The sequence below is a fragment of the Cryptomeria japonica genome, chromosome 5, assembly GCF_030272615.1.
Source record: "Cryptomeria japonica chromosome 5, Sugi_1.0, whole genome shotgun sequence".
Lineage (NCBI taxonomy): Eukaryota > Viridiplantae > Streptophyta > Pinopsida > Cupressales > Cupressaceae > Cryptomeria > Cryptomeria japonica.
In genome coordinates this window covers 460,777,145-460,799,686 of record NC_081409.1, presented here as the reverse complement: position 1 = coordinate 460,799,686, position 22,542 = coordinate 460,777,145, and positions in this window count along the sequence as shown.

Sequence of the window (22,542 nt, the reverse complement as noted above, 5' to 3'; positions counted from 1 at the left end):
AACTGTAGTCAGTGTGACTCCCTTTTGTGATTGAGTAGTGAGCTCTAGGCTGTTGGCCTTTCTGCATGTGCAGACCCCATTTATGTACACTTACTATCTATAGTAGTATCATCTGATTGTGGGTAAGGTTTCCCACCGTGGTTTTTCCCCTTACAGGGTTTCCACGTACAAATATTGGTGTTATGTGTTGTGGATGACTTTATGTTTATGTTTCATGCATTAATCTTTACCGGTATAGCAATTAATTGTTAACATTGTCTACTGACATACTTAACTAGTTTATTGGTATTAAGCATTAAGTTGGTTAAGTTGTTTTTGGTTTGAATTTATTTGACAATTGATTCACTCCCCCCTCTTAGTTGTCTCCGGGACCTAACAATTGGTATCAGAGCTTAGTCCTCTTTTGCAGAAGTTTAATAGCTTGAGGAGATCCAATGTCTACTAATTATTTCAGGAAGGACAGTCCTAAACTTGATGGAACCAACTATGGGATATGGAAGATCAGAATGGAGACACATCTGAATTGCATTGGTAAAGACATCTGGGAAGTTACAAAGAAAGGTTATACTGCTGCTGTAGCTGGTCAGACCAATCCAGCTACCTTAGCTAAAGATGAGGAGAATGATTGCAAAGCAAGAGAAGCACTTTTGAGTGCATTATTAGATCAACAAATCTTGGGATTATCAGATAGGTCTACTGCTAAAGCTATTTGGGATCATTTGAAAACACTGAATGAAGGAGATTCCATAGTCAAAATTACAAAACTTGAAAGCTTCTAAGTCAGGTATGAACATCTAAAAATGGAAGAAGATGAAAGGATTTCTTCTTTTATGGAAAGAGTAAATGAAATTGTTTTGGGTATTAAATGTTGTGGAGGAACCTTAAGTGATGATGAAATTGTTTCAAAAATTTTAAGAGGATTGCCACCAGCATACAAAATGAAGGTTACTGCTATAAATGAGTTGAGAACAATGCCTAATACGTCAGTAACTAGGGATACATTGATTGGAAAACTTTTAGCTTTTGAAATTGAGGAATTCGGTCCTGTTGCTACTATAAAGACAGATTTGGCCTTTAAAGCATCAACATCATCTACTCCATCATTTGACAAATCAGATTGGAAAGCCTTTTATGTAAGAGAACTTGAAGAAACTAGAAAGGAGAATGAAGAGCTTGAAGAACTTGAAGCACTATTTGCAAGGAAAATGCCTAAAGGTCCAGTTGGAAGTAAGTATGAAGGTAAATCACCCTTTAAATGTTTTAACTGCAATAAGATTGGTCATATGGCTTCAAGATGCCCTGATAGACATGCTAGACCAAGAGAAGAACCTAGAAGAACATACAAGCCTAATCATGAATATCAGAGATACAAATTTAAGAAGAACAAAGACAAATATTGTTACATTGCGGATGAAGGTGTGACTGATGATTATGATGAGGATCCAACAGACAATGGATGGGTTTTTGGTTCTATAATAGAAGATCAACCGGCACCTACTACTCAACTGGTAGAACAAGCACTTGTAGCTGAAGTTGAAGTAAAGGATGAATGGATCATTGAATCAGGATTCTCACATCATATGACAGGAGACAAAGGTAAATTCTTGAACTTTCAAGAATACAATGGAGGTTTAGTAAGATTTGGAGATGACAAAGCTTGTTCAATCAAAGGTAAGGGTAAAATATCTCCTGATGGTAAGCATAACACTGACAATGTCTACTATGTTGAAGGATTAAAGCATAGTCTTCTGAGTGTTGGTCAATTGGTTGAGAAAGGATTTCAGTTACAATTTAAGAATGGAAAATGCAAAATCATGAATAGAACTCATTTATAAATTGCAACCGGTAATCAGACTAGAGGTAATATCTTTCATTTGAATAACAGTGAAAAGACATGCTTGATTGCACATATAGATGAAAGTTGGTTATGGCATAAGAGACTCTTTCATGTAAAGTTTGATTGCATGGTAAAGATCAATACTTCTAAGGCAGTTAGAGATCTACCTAAAATTGTCAAACCTCAGAATACAATTTGTAAGGAATGTCAATTTGGAAAACAAGTTAGAGCTAGTTTCAAAAGTATTCCAGAAAAATCCAATAATGCTCTTGATTTGATTCACATTGATTTATATGGTCCAGCTAGAACTAAAAGCTTACAAGGTGATATATATTTCATGCTAATTATTGATGATTATTCTAGAATGTGTTGGGTTACTTTTCTCAGAGAAAAATCAGAAGCACTTGGAAAGTTCAAACTATTCAAAGCAATGGTTGAAAATGAAACCGGTAAGAAAATCAAATGTTTAAGATCAAATCAAGGAGGAGAATTCACATCTAAGGACTTTAATACATTCTGTGAAGCGAATGGAATCAGAAGACAGCTATCAACACCTCAGACACCACAGCAAAATGGAGTTGTTCAAAGGAAAAATAGAACTATCTTGGATGCAACAAGAAGTATGTTATCTGAAGCAAATTTACCACGTGTATTAGAGAGAAGAAGTCAGCACAATGGTCTATACATTCAACAAAGTTCACATCAAAGGTGAAACCGGTAAGACCCCTCATTAACTATGGTTTGGTAATACTCCTACTCTTAAGTATTTTGGAATTTTTTGAAGTAAATGTTATATTAGAAGAAATGAGTATATTGGAAAATTTGATCCTAGAAGTGATGAAGGAATATTTCTTGGTTATTCATCTAAGAGCAAGGCATATAGATGTTTTAACAAGAGATTACAGAAAATTGTTGAGAGTACAAATGTAAAGATTGATGAACAATTCAGAGGAACTTCAAGGTATATAGACTCTGAATTGGCAACATAAATTGTGACAAATGAACCTACACTAAATCCATCGGTACAAAATGAAGATCCAATTACCCCGGTACCATCAGAGGATTCCACAGTAATTGAAGAACAACAACAAACTAAGACACCTCGGTATGTAAGATTGAATCATTCTGAAGATCAGATAATTGGAAACAAATTTAAAGGAGTTATGACAAGAGGAAGATTGACAAATGAAGAGGTATGTCTTATTTCTCAAATTGAACCATCATTTGTTAATGAAGCATGTGAAGATAAATTTTGGATTAAAGCTATGCAAGAAGAATTAGAACAAATTGAGAAAAATAATACTTGGACATTAGTTCCCCGACCTAAAGATAAAAATGTAATTGGAAAAAAATCGGTATTCAGAAACAAACTTAATGAAGATGGTAAGGTTGTCAGAAATAAAGCAAGACTAGTGTGTAAGGGATATTCTCAGAAAGAAGGAGTTGATTATAATTAAACCTTTGCACTGGTAGCTAGAATTGAGGCAGTCAGATTATTTTTGGCTTTTGCAGCTCATAAGAACTACAAAGTTTATCAAATGGATATTAAATGTGCATTTTGAATGGAGATCTTGAAGAGGAAGTCTATATTGAACAACCTGATGGATTTTCTTTGACATATGACAATGATATGGGTTGCAGGTTAAGAAAAGCTCTGTATGGATGGAAAGAAGCCCCAAGAGCTTGGTATGCAAGGTTGGATAAGTATCTTTTAAAGATTGGTTTTACTAAAGGAAATGCAGACATCAATTTATATTACAAAATAACTAATGATGACATCTTGATTATAGAAGTATTCGTTGATGATATAATCTTTGGAGGAGAAGATGGATTATGAAAGGAATTTTCTATTAAAATGTAGCAAGAATTTGAAATGTCTATGATTGGAGAAATAAAATTATTTTTAGGATTGCAGATTTCACAGACATACAAAGGTATATTTTTGAGTCAATCCAAGTACTTGAAAGAGTTACTAAAGAAATTTGGGATGGAGAACTCTAAACCGGTAAGCACACCTATGACTACAAATGACAAATTATCTCAAAGGGATAAATCTACACCTGTTAATCCAACTAGATACAAATCTATGATAGGAGGTTTACTGTATTTGACACAAACCAGACCTGATATTATGAATGCAGTATGTATTGTTTCTAGATTTCAAAGTAATCCTAGAGAAAATCATGAATTAGCAGTAAAAAGGATTTTCCGGTACTTACAAGGCACTGCAAATCTTGGATTATGGTATCCTAGAGATGAAAATTTTGATCTGTGTGCATACATAGATGCATATTGGGCAAGAGATGTGGATGATAGAAAAAGAACCACCAGTAGAGCATTCTTTCTTGGAAAGAGATTAGTTTCTTGGTTGAGTAAGAAATAGAGTTGTACATCTTTATCAACAACATAATCAGAATATGTTGCAGCAACAACTAACTGTACATAGGTACTATGGCTTAAGAAAATGTTGAAAGACATAAAGGTAAAATGCAAGGAACCTATTACTATATATTGTGATAACACTACAACAATTGATATATCTAAGAATCCAGTATTACATTCTAAAACAAAACTTGTTTCTATCAAACTGAATTTTCTAAGGGAAAAAGTTGAAGAAAAAGAGATAAAACTGGTTTATGTGAATACTAAAGAACAACTTGCAGATATTTTCACAAAACCTTTGCCTAAGGAGACTTTTGAATATCTTAGAGATCATCTTGGAGGATTACCACCACCGGTAGAGACTTAGATAGTTGATGATTGTCATTAACCGACAGAATTTACATAGAAATCTTTTACTCCGGTCTTTGATGAGGAAGCTACTTCCCAGGGGAAGTGGTTGGTATATTGAATTGATTGGTATTTTGTATATGAACTTGGTATTATTATAACTTTGGTATTTGATGTCAAAGGGGGAGATATATCTATGGAAAAACACATTATCTTTTAATGAGAGATTGGTATTGAAAAACTTTGGATAACACATGTTGCTCCCAGGGGGAGAGATTGTTGGTTGTTGGTATTTGCATTTCTATTTTGGCACTTTGATGGTTTTTCCATCTTGTGTTGCCATCAATACCAAAGAGGGAGATTGTTGGTATTTTGGTATGGTTTTGTCATTGATGTCAACACCTACTAAAACACTAGCACTCTGGAGATCCAGCAACATTCAACGACAAGTAAGTAACTATTGCACAGTTACTGGTATATGGTTCACCGGCAGGATATAATGATCACCGACACTTGGAATGATATGAAAGACACTTGGTAATGTTGAAGACATCATGTGGACACTTTGTTTTGAAGAATTAATCATTGGTATATTCATATTTGCATATTTGCTTTTACTGGCAAATAGGTCCAGGGTTACCTAGGTTTACACCGGCAGTCTTATCTTTTCCAGATCAGCATGGCACACTATGGAGATGATTAATTGTTGTTGTAAATGCTTTAAGCCAACATGTTTAATTGGTTATTGCATCATATATTATATTTTTTGTAAAATGTTTTATTGTAATATCTTGTAGAGCCGACCTACTAAAATTGGTCTTAGGTTATGGTATAAATGTAAGATCTTATTTGTAAGATCGAATGTGGATTGTGAAAAAGAATTAAGTGAAGGTATATGCGAGATCAAGTAGAGCTATACACAAAGACATCATTTGAAGGTGAAGCTAGGTTTTTGTGGAAGCATATCAGCATTACACCGGTACTGAATCCAACATATGAAGATGCTATTTTGTGTAGTACATTCTTATTGGATTTAGCCATCCAATTGTAGTCAGTGTGACTCCCTTTTGTGATTGAGTAGTGAGCTCTAGGCTGTTGGCCTTTCTGCATGTGCAGACCCCATTTATGTACATTTACTATCTGTAGTAGTATCATCTGATTGTGGGTAAGGTTTCCCACCGTGGTTTTTACCCTTACAGGGTTTCCAAGTACAAATATTGGTGTTATGTGTTGTGGATGACTTTATGTTTATGTTTCATGCTTTAATCTTTACTAGTATAGAAATTAACTATTAACACTGTCTACCGACATACTTAACTGGTTTACTGGTATTAAGCATTAAGTTGGTTAAGTTGTTTTTGGTTTGAATTTATTTGACAACTTATTCATCCCCCCCCTCTCAGTTGTCTCCGGGACCTAACATTATTAAATGGAGAAAGATACTCTAATTCATCAAGATGATGCTAAACATCCTTGGTCACATGTCCAAACCTCTGCCTCATTCATTTGTTCACTCCAAATTGCTTTTGGGTGCAAATCTTGAGTTTTTGTTCATGCTACTAGCCAAATAACCAATACTTGCCTAGTATTCACTCAAGTCCTTCTTCCAACCACACTCTTGGCATAAAATAGAGCATATGTACAGTATATACATGAATTCCAACTTGACTAAATCCATTATGTGGGATCCCAGACCTGGATTAGTCAAGTGGTGACATTTTAGAACTTTAAACCCTTGACAGGGCAGCGAGCACACAAATTGCAAATAATTTTTGTACAATCCAATTTACAAGAGAAAGCAATACAACAATCAACTAGAGATAATTATAAAACTGTCATGCACACTCCCCAAAGGTATAGTACAAACTATGGAGCTACAATACAGACTGTTTCATAAAGGAAGGAAAAACCAGTCATAAAAGGCAAAATTTCATGATTTCATTAAAAAGCTCTTGCTCATACAATCACCAACCATTCCCAAGGAAAAGGGAGGCCTTTTATAGTTTCTCCAGTTGGTTATCAAGCCTTATTATGGACATGAGGCTTTCATGACTTCATTTTGCAAGAAAAACCCAATAATGACAACTTTGACAACATTTCAAGCCAAATGACAACTTTTCTTGCTCAAAGAGGCATTTTTGACAATCTAACCTTGTCAAATTGTCTAAACAACTTTGATATTCCTAAAACACTTATCAAACATGTTTCAATGCTTTGGAAAGCATTAAAAAACCTTTTTGGCAATTTTGCACATTTTTGCCAAAAATTGTCAACTCAAAGTCTGAAAGGCAAAACTTGATCTCTTGAGCCTAAAATGAGATTAAAACCACTAAACATGACAAAAAACAACCTAAAACAACATTAAAAACCTAACACAAGACACTACAAACATGAAAGTATTAAATACTTAAAAATGGGAGTTTTACTCAACTAGGTGCTCCTGCACCATACTCCCCCCAAAATAAAGAAGTCATGTGACTCCTTGAGGCAGCAAAGAAGAAGGTATGCCAACTTTCTAAAAGTTAGCTTCAGGTATCCATGTGGCCTCTGAGATTGTCTTGTCCTTCCATTTGATTAGATGCTCCATGTAGGTGTGATTCCTTATCTTTTTGAGAATTCAGGAGTCTAGAACCTGTTCTGCTTGGGGAAAAGAAAGAGAAGGGAGAGATAGATCAGAAAGGGATTGTGAAACATCTAAAACTCTTTGGATCTCCTCAGGTGGCTTCCCTTTCAAAGCAATCAGATCTACAATATTAAAAATGGGAGACAAAGAAACATCAGTAGGCAAATCAACTTTTATAAGCATTAGACCCATACTTAGCCAAGATTTTGCAAGGGCCTATTCTCCTCATCTGAAGTTTGCTTGGAATTCCCTTTTGTAGCCTTGCTTTTTTCAAATGAACCATCACATAATCACCTATGGAAAACTGAACATCTCTCTTTGTAGCATCCACTCTTGCCTTGACTTTTTGGGAGGTTTCTTGGAGAGCTTTTCTCACTTTCTCATGAACCTCCTTCATGGATTGTGCCATGTCATCTGCTTTTCCACTCTTATGCTGAAAATTAGTGATATCCATCAACTCCATTATACCCCTTGGATGCATACCATAAACAACTTCAAAAGTGCTTTTACCTGTAGACCGGTTGACACTATCATTGTAGGCATATTCTGCTTGATGAATGAGCTGATCCCAACTCTGCCCATATTCCTTTGTCAAACACCTAAGCATGTTTCCAAGAGACCTATTCACAACTTCAGTTTGGCCATCAGTTTGTGGATGATAATTTGAACCAAAAGAGAGATTAGTACCCAATCTCTTCCACAATGTTTTCTAGAAATGACCAAGAAACTTAACATCCCTATCTGAAAAAATGCTAGTAGGCAAACCATGAATCTTAACAACTTCTTTGAAAAATAAATAAGCAATATGACTTGCATCATGTGTTGTCTTGCAAGGAATAAAATGAGCCATTTTGCTAAATCTGTCAACTACTACAAAGATGCTATCAAATCCTGCTTGAGTTCTAGGTATTCCTACCACAAAATCCATACTAATGCAATCCCAAGGCCTATGTGGAATGGGAAGAGGCTGATATAAACTAGAATTAGAGGAATTACCTTTTGCTTTCTAACATACCAAGCACTGCTCAACATACCTCCTGATGTCTGTCTACATCGTAGGCCAATAATATAACCTTTGAGCCAACTCTAAGGTCTTGTTGAGACTGAAATGTCCACTTAAGCACCCATTGTGATTCTCTAGAATGAGGTTCTCTCTCATAGAACCTTTTGGAACACACAAATGTCCACCCCTAAATAACAAACCATCCTGCAAAGTGAAATTAGCATATGCACCATGGAAATTATTCTCAAAATCTTGACAAACTTTATAAGCTTCAGCAAAATCATCATCAGTAGGATACATGTCTTTGAAACTATCAATACTAATGCTATGAACTTGAATCTCATGAATAGTTAACAACCTTCTACTAAAAGCATCTTCTACTTTATTAAACTGACCCTTCTTATGCTTAAGAGTAAAAGTGTAAGCTTGGAAGTATTCTACCCATTTTACATGCCTATGATCCAGTTTATCCTATGAGTTCAAGAAACTTAGTGCTTGATTATTAGTGTATACAACAAACTCTTTAGGAAGAAGATAGTGTCTCCATTTCCCAAGTGCTTGTACTAATGCATGAAGTTATAAATCATAGGAAGAGTACTTTTTCTTGGCATCATTCAACTTCTCACTAAAGAATGCAACTGGTCTATTTTCTTGACTTAAAATAGCTCCTACAACAATATTACTAGCATCACATTCAATAGTAAAAAGCTTATCAAAACTAGGTAAAATGAGCACTGGTTGAGTAGCTACTTTAGTTTTCAATAATTCAAACCCCTTATTGGCTGCACTTGACCACTGAAATTTTACCTTTACACCCCCTTTGATGGTGTCTAACATTGTAGAATAAATCTCACTGAATCCCCTGATGAACTTTCTGTAAAATTGTGCCAAACCATGGAAGCTTCTGACATCACTGGCTGTCCTAGGAGTTGGCCAATTGGTTATTGCTGCAACTTTAGACTAATCCATTTTCAGATTGCCTCCTGATACAACAAAACCAAGATAGACCAATTCTTGCTTCAAGAAATCACATTTTTCTAGATTTATGGTTAGCTGTTCATCAGATAACTGTCTCAAAACAATAGCTAAATGCTTCAAATGCTCTTCCTTAGTCTTACTAAAAATAAGAATATCATCTAAATACACAACAACAAACTTGCCAATGAAATCATGTAAAACTTCATTCATGAGTCTCATGAATGTGCTAGGAGCATTAGAGAGTCCAAAAGGCATGACAAGCCACTCATAGAGACCCTCATTTGTTTTGTTGGTTGTCTTCCATTCATCCCCCTCTTTGATTCTTATCTGGTGGTAACCACTCTTCAAGTCAATCTTACTTAAATATTGTGCACCCCCCAAACAATCCATCAAATCCTCTATCCCGGGTATGGGAAATCTATATCTGATGGTGATCTTGTTGATGGCTCTAGAATCTGTACAAAGTCTCCATGTTCCACCCTTCTTAGGTGCCAACACTATAGGTACTACACAAGGACTAATGCTTTTCCTAATCAGCCCTTGGTCTAAGAGTTCTTGTATTTGTCTTGCTACCTCTTCATTTTGTTCAGGGGTCATCTTATAGGATGCCTTATTTGGCAAAGAGGCTCTAGGTATGAAGTCAATTTGATGGCTAATGGCTCTAGGAGGTGGTAAAGTTGTAGCTGTACCATAACTGATTATTGCTTTGAAGTTATCAAGGATTTTTTGCACCTCACATGGTATCTCAGCTTTCTTTTCTACCTTTTCTTCTTTGGGTTTCATTATGAGTGCAAATCCTACTCCTTCACCTTCTTCTAGTGTTTTTATGAACTCTTTCTCATTCACTAACAATATGTTAGGCACTTTATTGCTTCTCTCTCCTTCTTCAATGAGGGATTGAATCTAGTAGGTTACACCATCTTTTTGAAATGAGTAGGAGTTTCTTTCCCCATCATGGTGTGCCTTTTGGTCAAACTGCCATGGCCTACCCAACAGTAGGTGGCAAGCATCCATAGGAAGGATGTCACATAGGATCCTATCTATATATCCACCTATGTGGAAATCTACCCAGGGTTGCTCAGTTACTAACACATGTTGTCCCTTATTTAACCATGTGACTTTGTATGGCTCCTTGTGTTGTATCCTAGGTAGTTTTAATTTACTCATTGCTTCGTCTGATATGATGTTATATGTGGAACCCGAGTCTATGATAACCTTACACACCTTTCCCATGATTTTACACTTAATCCTAAACAATTCTCTTCTTTGTGAGACCTCTATACTGTGTGGCTTCTTCATTAACACTCTCTTGATCATTAAACTCTCACCATCTTCTGAAGCTAGGTGGTTCAATGTTGAAGTTCTGGTATTACCTCCATCTTCCTGAACATAGTTTACCCTCTTCTCACCACCATAGGATGAACTAGGCTTCTCCGGGCATCTATAGGCAGGGTGGCCAAACTTTTGTCAGTTATAGCACTTCATGGTTGAGAAGTAGGACCCTCTCCTTGGTCCATTAGATCTAACCCTACACGGGTTGCTTGATCCCCTACCGCTATAGTTGGGTTTGCTCTGAGAATCCCCACTTTTCTTTAGAAGTTTAGACTCTCCCTGGGATTGTTGATCTATGCTCCTTCCCCCAAAACTACCTCTATGGCCTCTTCCATCTCTTCCCCTACCTCACCCTCTGTTGTTTTGTTCTTTCTTTCTCCTACCTTTCTCTTCCACTTTAATTGCCAATTGATAGCACTTGTGTACTGTTTGTGGGCATAACAAGCTCATCTCTTCCTGGGTATTCCACCTCAACCCATTCAAGTACCTTGCCACTTTTATACTCTCATCCTCTACTACTCTGGATCTAATGCATAGTTTTTGAAACTCCCTAGTGTAGCTACTGACATCTAGGTCTTTTTGTCTCAAATTTTGTCTTTTCCTGTGAAGTTGTATTTCATAGTCTTCTAGAAGGTAGGTTTCTTTTATTTTGGCTACCATTGCTTTCCAAGTGGCTATTGGTTGCTTACCTCCTTTCACCCTTTCCTCTTGGATGAACTTCCACCAAGTTAAGGCTGCCCCTCTCGGCCTTGATTTTGCTACCTTAACCTTTTGTGCTTCAGTTACTCCATCACATTCAAAATGGTTTTCTAGATCTTCAATCCACTCTATAAGAGCATCTGGATCCATCTTCCCACTGAAAAGAGCCACTCCCTCTAAGGTTTTACCACTCATAGCTCTCAAGGCTTTCAAGAATGGTTCTTTCTCAATGATAGGGTCAGGCATGGGGACCTCATCCTCTATTGCCATCATTTTACCCTGATCTCCAACCTTATCATGGACTTCTTTAGTTTTGACTTCTACTTCAGCTAGTTTCATTGCTAGTTGATCTAATCTTTCTCCGAGTGTCCTATTTTCCTCTTCTTGGTCCTCAACCTTCTTGGCTAACTCTACATTAGTCACCATGTTTTCCCTAAAGTTCCTTTCCTCTTGAATCTTTTGTTGGCTCTGATACCACTATGATAGGGAGATTGCTAGGTAAGTGCTCAAAAAGGCCAATTTCGGACAAGAGGTTCAACTTGTTACCCAAAAAATTGTTTGAGGCTGCTATATGTGTTTACAAAATCATTCTTGTGGTTATAGTACCAAGCACTTCATGTATCACTTCCCTAACAAACTCCCCTTTTGGTGATGGCTCACACCCATGCTCAAATCTATTCAAATTGCTCACTGCACCCATCTACATGTTCTCAATCTCTGTTCTTTGGGCATTCAACCCTCTATTTCAGAGTGCATCAGGAGTCTTCTACATGGACATGTAGGGGCATCAAGGTTTTATTCAAGGTTTGATGCTCACAATTTAGTTTAAGGCCCATAGCCTTGGCTTACTCAACTCACCAACCAAGGGTCAAAACCTCCAACTAAGGCTATGCACTATCCAAGGTTCCATCTAACACTTATCTCACTATTTTGGATTGTTCTCCTAAGGTTTCATAAGCCCCCAACTCCTCCTTACAATCGGGTTTGAGCATTTTATCAAAAACAATCATTTGTGTGTTATGCGGTCAAAAAGGGCTACTAGCCCGTGGAGGGCTAATTGGCCAATTTTTGTCTAAACTGAATTCGTAGCTATTTTCTAAGTGTTCTTCTTCAAAATTGGTAAAGGATTGAGAACCACCATTTACAATGCACCCTCAGGCTTAGATAGAGAAAACCTCTCTGATTTAAAATAATAATTGCAACTAAACAGATTTATGCATACTCACCACATGTCCACAACCATCATGGAGGTTGTTGTAACTATCATTAGCTTGATCTATGCATCATTATTTTCCTCCCATGTGCACAACATGAATGCCACCTATAATTCCCTTTTTTCTATTACAACTTCTTGATCATGTAGGCTTCTCATTTTGTTTGCATTTGCACCCTTTGGTTTCACCATGCGGCTCCTCCTGTGGCCTTCCAACCTTGAAAGAAAAAAAGGTGTGCTTTTTAAATATCCTCGGGCTCAAAACATTTTAGGGCCTGCGCTTTGTTGACACGTGGCATGTTGGTGGAACTTCTAGAGCCTTCCTTTCCTTTTGCCTTTGAAAACCCCACGGTGCTGACATGTGGCAGTTTTGCATGCTTTTGAAAGAGTGAGAAACTGAAGACTTGCTATAACCCGTGCCATGTTGACACATGGTGCTTTGGAGCTCCATTTCGCAACGACTTCATGTCTTCAACTTGATTAGGGCATAACTTTAAGTTCAGTGCTCAAAATTTGAAACTGCTTACACCATTAGAAAGGTCTTTGAAAGGTCTAATTCCTGTCCCTTTACACTATGCCTTCAACTATCAAATTAAAGGATTGAAGAAAGTTTCAACCCCAAATTTCACTCTGAAGACATCTAAAAATGCAAATTACTAAAACTTAGAAAAAATACCAGAAAATGGATTTTTCAGTTTTTCCATCTCCATCACCTCTACATGGCTCTAGATCTCCTTCAGACCAATTTTGAAATGTTTTCATCAATGCTTTAAGCATAAATCCATGAAAGGTGTAGATATTATCTACAATTTTGGCAACTCGCAAGGGACCTATTGGGTCTCAAATCAACAGATTGGATAGGTTCTAAGGAAATGCCAACTCCTATGGTTAAACCCTCCAATTGACTTGGCCAACATATAGAGCAAACTGATTCAAATTTTACTCTCTCACTTCAGGCTCTGTAGGACCTAGGCGGGTATACCTATTCACTGAATGTCTTCAATAACCAGTGCTTTTTATAGCAGATTTATTATCCTAATCTGATATCTCCTGATCTTGAAATGGCATAAGTTCCTTGAATGGAGATATAGCAGATGAGTTCAAGATTGTTGTTGTAATAATTATTTGTTTTATGTTTCTTAATTACTTCTATTGCTGTTAAAATAATCAATGATGAATAAATCGATGAGTGTAATCTATAATTAGCCAGTGCCTTCTTCGCTGTTAGGGCTACAGAGTCATTGCACTTTTCTTCAGGTTTTATGGTGCGAACCTGTGAGACAGTTTTTAATTCATCCCTTTATGAACCTGTCAGTTATTATTTCTTTTGAAACCAAATAAATGCTTATATCATATGTTGATTGAGTGAATTTAACCCTACCCTTAAGGGACCAGTCAATTAAGCTCTGCAAGGAACAATTACAATCCGCAAGCAAAACTTTTGTTTCAATATTATGATACAAAGCATGGATTTGATCTCAAGAACATGAATAACCTTATCCTATCAGACAATATCACAGACGATTGCCAAAAGAAAATGAAATGATCTGTAACATATATGCAGAGAAATAATTTATCAGAATTTGTATTCCATTATGGTTCGTATACAGAAGACTTACAGGCTGTTAAACATCGCTGTCTTTTTCCTTAATTCCTCCCTTACATTACAAAAATAATTCTCATATATATATGAGGATGAAGGCTTTTCATGAAGAGACACGACTTTTCGAAACACTAATCGTTAGTTTGAGTGTTTCTAACAAACTTAAGCAAAAAGAGATTTAGAAGTCCTAAATGATGAATGTAGTCATCGTCCTTGAAGGTTTTGATTCGAGCACTCTGTTTCTTCAATTCATCTCCCTGCGACAGATACTTGAATATCATCTGGTTGACAGTAGGGGCCATATCCTTACTTCGATCTATTCCTGACAAGGCCCAATCCTTGACGCTGATGAGCTCTTTTCGCAAATCTTCCAAGGATATCACTTCTCCTTCTTTGTAAATAGAGGGCATTCCAACAGGTTTCTCATCATCCAATTCCTTCAGATCTCTTCTTAGCGTATCTTCAAGTTTAACATGATTCTCCATATACGCAGTCCCCTCAGTTTTTTCCTCTGGTGTCATGGCATCTACATTATTCAGTACTTCATGTAGTCATGCTTTTAATCTCTCATGCTCTGTTAACGCCTTTATTGTTCCACTATATACTTTCCAATATGGTTCAACCTGCAAGAGCATGGTGTTAAACCAATGTCCTATGATATCGTTGACCAGTTTGTCCATCCTTTGTTGGATACCTTCTGCATGTTTATTGGCCTTTTCTGCTTGATATTTCCAGTACAGAGCATCAGAGACATCGTCCAAGCTACATCCCATGGGGTATGAGGTGTACTCGCTTATAGGAGTCCCTGTCTCTAGTTGCAATATTTTTGCTTGCAACTTTTGATTCTCCTCTTTAGACTTTTCATACAACCCCTTATATGTGATGTTCTCTCTGACAAAAAATTCTATCTGGTCCAGGTTCAATCTAGCAACATCCAAGTTGAGTTTAGCAGTGACCCTAGGGTCAGTTTTTCCAACCTGATGAACCATGAGGTGTCCAAAGGTTTCTTCAATGTCTACAATGATAGGCCTCTTCCCCTTTGGATATAATGCCCATTGTAGGAGAGCTTTCTTGTCTGGATCATATCCAGAGCCTAGGAACAATTTATCTATCTCCCGAGGCAACACCTGTTGATTCAAGTCTTGTTTTTTCAATAACCCGTCGAATAAAAGTGCTGAGTTTATATCCCAACTAGAAAAGATGATTACACCGGCCTCTTTTAGTAATTTCCTCCCTTTCTCAAGAGTCATATCTTTCATGAGGACATCAATCTCATCCTGCAATTTCTTCATCTGTTCCTCCTCTGGTCTTCCAGCCATGCTTCGTTTTACATGAGCTCCTTTGTATTGGTATAAAAATGAGAGGAATTCCCTAGAGGAGGCGAATCCATCATCAGCAACAAAATCTTCATGCTCAGTCATCCTTATATCGACGACATCCTTGATATTAATTTCACCAGTGTCCATATTCATCTTTGCTTCGAAACCAGGAGGATAATCTTCTCTAGGAGAATCAGCAGGGATACTACTAGCGGTCGATTTTGGTGACATGTGAGCTAGGGGCTGACTATCCTTCTCAGTATTAATGAAATGAAGGAATTGCGAAGGCACTCTATGCATGATTTCTGCTTCATGTTGAAGCAGTCTTTTAGCTACTTCCAAAGGATCTTGGAGATTTCCAATTAAGTCTCCATCTATTATTCCCCTTACCCTTTTCCATTTGTAGGCCTCCCAAACTAACTTACTCTTTTCTCTCAAAGCTTTGGCCTCTTCTCTTTCAAGATTCTTAATCAGGTCATCTGGCATTTTGGCCACATGTATTCCAGCTTTGAGTTTTTGTGATGCTCTGGCAGCTCTTATATATCCTTCAGGATAAAAGTCCTCTCTAGGCTCACCCAGAGTCATGCCATAGTAGTCTAACTTGTTCTGCAGTAAATGATAACTTTTTGAACTTTTAACAATGAAATCAGAGAAAACCAATAAACCTGGAATGATGGATTGTTTACCGAAATCTATTAAGTGTTTAGCACTGACAATAGACAATTGTCTTATGATCTCCAGGCTAGCCACCCTGTTTGGCACTGTAATTGGAAGCATGTGGGGCTTCCCTTCATATCCAAATATCCTGATTTCTCTGTGATTATCATGGCAATACCAATCACCCCAATTATGATCAATCTGTGACTCTGGAGAGAAGTCCTTTGGTTTGAGGAATCTCTTGATTTCAGGGGACAAAGTGTAATCCCTGTGTTGCCCAAAAGCTGCACTAAGAGGTTTCACAAAATATTCTTGAAAGTGCCAGTACTGGTTGTTCATGAACCTCTGGTCCCATGCAGAAACCCATAACTAAACTGGTTTCTTCAGACCATTCTTATCGTAGGATCTAATGCAGAAATCATCTGACCAGAAGTTAATTTCTTGTCCATAATAAAGAATGATATGCATTAACAAGGAGTATAATGAAAAATGAATATTCACAAGGTCCCCTTTCAATTTTTCCAACCCATGATTTAAGGCATCTGCAACATAAGTGGCAAAATCAAATGACCTAGGGTCTTTTGACTGTAAGTCAGCACACAGAACCATAACCCCAATATCCATGAGTGGATGAGCCTCTAGGCCTAGTACTTGGGCTGCAACATAATATGTATATTTGAAATATGGATGGAAGTGGTTGACATCAAACGACACCTTGTCATCTTTGCTGAACGGAACAAATGACCCACCCACTTTTGGCCTGTGAATAGGTAGTCTCCAAGTCCTGTAGATGTTTTCCAAACTAAAGAATTCTTGTGAAAGTTTCTTCATATCGATACTCTCCTCCACCTCCCAGTCTAAATCAAACACCATATCAATAGTTTGTTTATTAATCACCACTAATGGATTCCCTCTGTAATCACATATGGTTTTGGTCCTCGGGTTATAACAATCTACCAGAGCTTTCATTAATTCTACATCTACAAACACGTTCGGGACTACCAATTTGCATAAGTTCTTCTTCCATAGATTACTTATGGGTTCAGGAGCATCCCTTCTTTTGTAACTAAATAAGAATAACTCATGTCCTCTGATTTCAGTCCAAATGTCTCCTAGATTTTCAAATCTATCCTCCAATCCTTCTTCTTCACTTTTGATCTTTTTGGACCTTACACTAGATGAGGGACACTGGTCTAACAAATCCTGAGTCAGAGCTCTCCCTTCCTTCTTTTGTCTTTTGGGGTTCTCTTCAAGGTTTAGCTCTTTTCCTTTCCTACTATTTTTAGAAGAAGAAGACGAAGGTTCCATGATTACAGCAAATACGAGAGAAAACACTTACTTGGAGAAATGCCCAGCTCTTCTGATTGTCGTTCGCAAGTTTCCGCAAGTTCTTCGCAATTTTCAGTCTTTTAGCATTGATCTGGTTCTTATGAAAATTCAATCAGTTCAACTGTAATCGTATGGGCAACTTGTGCACAGTTAATGTTCTGCGTCTACAACGGCTACTCAAGTGTTTAAACTTAATTGCAGATGTGACATTCCTCACTTGGGCCTTTAACTCTTTCGCGGGAAGTACAGTTCGATCAAAGTGATCATATTTCAAGTTATCGATGAAACCCTTGTCTTCGGCCTAGTGTTTAAATCTTTCATCGAAAGCCCATTCTCTTTGATACTATTCTTTCGATGAGTAGCCCATGTCGAGAAGCCACTTTCAAGACTCATAGAAATCATTCTCTCATCGATAGACCTCTTTTTCGATAAGTCACTCACACGTTTCATTGAAATCATTCTTTCGATGAGTTCCTTTCTTCGGTGAAGGCTCATGTATGTTCATTGAAATTCCTTTTTCATCGACATCCTCCTTTATCGATGAAACACCTTTGCTTTTGTTCGACATTATGTCATCGATGAAAACTTGCATTTCGATGAATGCTTTATGAGTTTCTTCGGTAATGATATTCCTTCGAAATTACTTTTTGCCTTTTTGCCTTTTGTTTTTTACCTTTTCGATGAAACTTGGAGTATCGATGAGTGATTTTTTATATTCATCAAAGGTGACTTTTTGCTGAAATACTTCTGCTTGGTACTTTACACACTTTATTTCGATGAAAATACCCTTTCGATGAAACTTCTTTCGAAATGCCCGACACAATTTGCTGGCCGAAAAATCCTTTAGTCTTTACGCCTATGGAAGTATATATTTTTTTATATATATATTTTTTTTAAATATAGTGTTCAATAGGACCTTTGTCAGTGGAGGTAAGAACCCAAAACTTATGGTTTCACATACAAAAGGGAGTTTCCACCTTGTTGATTCATTCCAAATATCTTAGATCGGTTCTTAATGATGAATCATAAGGGAACACAAAGATAACATTTAAAACCAGTAGCCTTAGCTATCCACTGGGCACAAAGTCACTAGGAGGATCCACAAAACACGTGCACTATGACACTTGGAGGAAAGCTAGAAACTAAGACATGCATTCTCCTAAGGAGAATACAACATCTTCTTTGAAAGGAAAAAAATCTAACTATTATTTACATGATCTTCGAACTCTTTAGGGAAACTAAATAAAGCCATTAATTGGCTTATCAAATTAAATTCCCTTTCTAACCAATTTTTGATGCTTCACATGTTCCTGCACAATTAGGTAGAATGGAAAAGACAATAAGCATCTAATAGACTATTAGAATGGCTCCTGCGGGTCAGGACCAAAAGTCTCACCTGTTCTTGGTTGATATCTTCCTGCAGTGAATGGGTAAGTCAAACCTACCCTCCTTTATGCTCATCTTCATTCTTAGAGGTAAGCATGACTAGGGGTGACCTCCATCTCTCTGACTCAGCTAGATGCCTGATAGGGCATCCTTTTGAAAATGCCAAGTTCAAGCATTCAAAGTTAGATTTACTATTATGCTCTACTTCCTTGATATCTTGTTGACCAACAGGGGTTGGTCTTGATGGCTCATGTGCTAATATAGGAACCTCCTCCTGTTGTGCATACCCATAATGATCTTCCAACTTAAGAGTTGACAACTTGATGTCAATAGATGAGCATACAAATTCTATCATCCCAGAATTTATCGTCATCAATATCCTCTTTTCTCCCTTCCATGAAAAAGTTCACCCTACTTCAGAGCAGTCCTCATATTCGCATGATCCACTATGATCCTCAACATTTTCTTGCTTCTTTAACACTTCTGCCATGGTAGAAATGGAAAAATGCTCTTCCTCATGGTCGATAAAGAGATGAAGTTCATCAAATGAGGAATAAATCTTCTTCACTTTGCTCCCTTATTTGGTTGATGCCTTGCTATTGCAGCTGCTCATCTTCAGCTTTCTCTTGTACTAAGGGTGGTTCTTCAACCTTACAAGAACATGGAAGGTCATAACCATCAAACTGCTCTTCTTTCTTCTATTCATAAGACCACTCAGCCTTCCAAACAATAGGTCCACCCTTAAAAAGTGAAATGGTATGAAGGACATAGAGTTGAGGGGGAAAGATTTTTCACGAAAGAGATTTAGGGGGCTCATTAGAAGGCATCCCCTGCATGATGCTTGGGATTTCTAGTTTAGGAGCTTCAATCGCTAATTTCTCTTCTCGCATGAGATGCTTTTCCATAGTTGCTAGCTATTTGATCTCTTCTTTCCTAGCAGAAATTTGTATGGCAAGGAACTACTCTTATTGTTTCCTCTGAGCCTCAGCCCGTTTTTGCTAAAGATAGGTCCGGTAAGAAAGTTGGTCTTGTTGTAGGCAATGTTCTTGCTCCAAATCAATAGCCTTAAACTGTTCTTGGAAATTTAACATTATTTCTCCAACACCAACTTTTTTCAGGTTTAGCACATTCTGACGTTGGGGGGAAAGATTGGTATTCAGATGGGAGACATAATAAGCCCCCTCCAATTGTTGGTAAGCATATATAAGACACCAAGAAGGCTATACATGGGTGGGTGGGAGGAAAGCATTAGGAAACTGCTCATAACTTTCTGTAGAAGGGGAATATGAAGCAAAACTGGAAGCATAGCCAGCTTGATATTGATGATAGGGAGGCAAAATTCTTGTATTTTCATGGAAAGGGTATGGAAACATGCACTATTCATAATATCCTTCCATGCTAAAACATAACGAAAGAAAAATATATGTAGATAATGTTCTAAACAAGAGCAAAAGGTTTGCTCAAAATAGAGAATCAGGTACATACCAATTAGAATCATCCAAATGATTGGAACATGCAGAGTCGTCAAGTGCTTGTAGAATACCTCCTTAAGGCTGAAACTTGGTCACACCAGGCATGCTAGAAAAATTATTGATCCCCAAAATTGGCTCTCACCAACTTTCAAGGGCAGTTTGGGAAGTTCACAGGCGTGGGACCAGATGCGACTTGTGAAATGACCTTTGGGATTTTAGAAGCCGACTCTTCAAATTTTAGAGGGGATGGAAAGGGCAAGAGGAGATACATATTTAAGTCTAACCTACAGTGATGTACCAAAGCTTTTACAACACTTGAAATCCCCTTTAGAAACAACATGAACATGCAACCCTAAAGGATTGAGCACAAAACACCACAAACTCTTCACTGGTGGAAAAAGAACAAAATGCACAAAGTGACATAGAAATAGGGCAAAATATTCAGATATTTCTATGAGAAGCACCTGCTAAGGCTCACAGGGGACATTCCTATTATCTCACTAGAACTATTATTCCCTGTGGATTTTTGCTTACCAAATGGCATAGTATAACTCCAAATTACAAATTACTATAAATGATTGAAAGAATAAAACATGATTCAACAACGATTGCATCTATGATGAAATTATAAAAGCCAAAAACCATAACAATTAATAGCTACATTCATTTGAAATCACACAGAGCTACAAATTCATCCATACAAAAAAAATAAGCCTACAACAAAGGCAAACTAGGCACAATCTGATATATTTTTCTTTCTATCAATTGACTTAATTACAATGCTAAGGTCTGAAATAAAATTGTAGCTATTTTTTGAGTGTTCTTCTTCAAAATTGATAAACAATTGGGAACCACCTTTTAAAATGCACCCTCGAGCTTATATAGAGAAAACCTTTTTGATCTAAAATGGTGACTGTAACTGAACAAATTTATGCATACTCGCTACGTGTCCACAACCATCATGGAGGTTGTTGCAGCTGTCGTGAGCTTGATCTATGCATAATTATTTTCCTCCCATGTGTGCAGCATGAATGCCACCTGTAAATTCCCTTTTGTCTATTGCAACTGCTTGATCATGTGGACTTCTTATTTTGTTTGTGTTCGCACCCTTTGGTTTCACCACACGGTGCCCCCCACAGCCTTTCACCCTTGAAAGAAACAAAGGTGTTCTTTTGAAATCTCCCCAAGCTCAAAACATCTCTAGGCCTGTGCTTTGTCGATGTGTGGCATGTTGGTGGAACTTCTAGAGCCTTCCTTTCCTTGTGCTTTTGAAAACCCTACGGTGCCAACATGTGGCACTTCTTCATGCTTTTGAAAGAGTGAGAAGCCGCAGACTTGGTTGAACTTGCACCATGTTGACATGTGGTGCTTTGGAGTTCCATTTTGCAGTAGCTTCATGTCTTCAACTTGATTGAGGCATAACTTTCAGCCGAGTGCTTGAAATTTGAAACTGCTTACACCATTAGAAACGTCTAAGTTTAGTCTCTTAACACTATGCCTTCGGCTATCAAGTTAAAGGAATGACGATAGTTTTGACCCCAAATTTTGCTCCGAAGGCCTCCAAAAATGCAAATTACTAAAATATAGAAATATACCAAAAAATGGATTTTTCGGTTTTTCCATCTCCATCACCTCTGCATGACTCTAGGTCTCCTTTAGATCAATTTTGACATGATTTCATCAATTCTTTAAGCATAAATCTATGAAAGGTATAGATATTATCTATAGAGCCATTTTTTGATTGCTATCTTCAGTGGAGCTGGGCACCATTGTGGCATTGAATCTCTATCTTTTGTCTATTTAGAGAAAATCAAATCAACATTTGCTCACAAACCCATGACAACTTCCCCAAAGACGATGGTCAAATATATCAACCAACCATTTGAATTCAAGATCCTCTAATTTTTTACTACCTCTTAGGAATCTTGATTCCCTCCATTTGTGTAATATTTTGATATATTCAGTGATCCCATTAAGATTATAAAAAAAGGGGAAAGGGTAGCATAGTTTATTATTTTTCTTAAATTAATTATATTTTCAATAATATCAATGTATTCAAATTTTTATAATATAGGTGAATTTTTTTGGTGGAGCCCAACACCTTTTATTTTCTTTTGAATAGAGGGGCAGTCATGGAAAAATTAAGCTTTATTGAGAAATTTGAAGGGCCAGATTTTCATACTTGGAAAGTATAGATGTAGTTACACTTGATCAAAAAAGATCTTTGAGATGTTAAACCCAACTCAATCTCTCCAAATGATGCAAATGAACTTCCCAAATGGACTACCAAAAATAAAAAAAGCATTATGAAATATTAGCCTTGTCTTATCAAAAACATACTTACATTATGTGGATTTTACA